Source organism: Tigriopus californicus, chromosome 4 (assembly GCF_007210705.1).
Source record: "Tigriopus californicus strain San Diego chromosome 4, Tcal_SD_v2.1, whole genome shotgun sequence".
Classification (NCBI taxonomy): Eukaryota; Metazoa; Arthropoda; class Copepoda; order Harpacticoida; family Harpacticidae; genus Tigriopus; species Tigriopus californicus.
In genome coordinates this window covers 2294528-2295195 of record NC_081443.1, presented here as the reverse complement: position 1 = coordinate 2295195, position 668 = coordinate 2294528, and positions in this window count along the sequence as shown.

The window sequence follows — 668 nt, the reverse complement described above, 5'->3', positions numbered from 1 at the left end:
CCTTCTAGTTGCAACAATTCCTTCTTTTTTCTTTCTTTACCATCATTTAATGCTCTTATAAGCATTTTCATGTCCGGTATTGTGACACGGCTTCTCCATATGTGGGTGGGATTTAGTATCTAAAGGTTTTCTTTTGGAACGCTTAGGTATAAAGTGATAATTGGAACCCTTTCTTAGGAAGACAAGTTGCTCCATTTCAATTCTCATTAATAGTCGAGGAATAATTAAGAATTTGTGGCATCAGATCTGGTTATCATTTCAGAGGATATCCGCTTGCCTATGATTTTATGCGCATACATTGCTTACGTGAAGTTTGATTCAAGCTCACAAGCTGAAAAGGCTAACATACTTCACCTTAAATCCCTACGTGCTCCACTGAAACAAATGGTTCCACTTACCAAAGTTCCCAGCTGATTTGGAACCATCTACAGTGGTTCACCTGTCACAACTGAATATATGCTGGTCCATGACTTGGAACAGTACCTACAGAGAGGAACGGCGAATTGAGCGCTGAACCTGGTTTGAATTCTTTGGTGAGGGACTCCTTCGCCGTAACTTCTACTGTCCATGGCGCATGTTGCTGCTCTTATCTGTCTTTGGTCGTGTACTACATACTACATGACAAGTCTTTGGCTTGCCAGATCGCGCAAAGTGAGAATACGGAACTT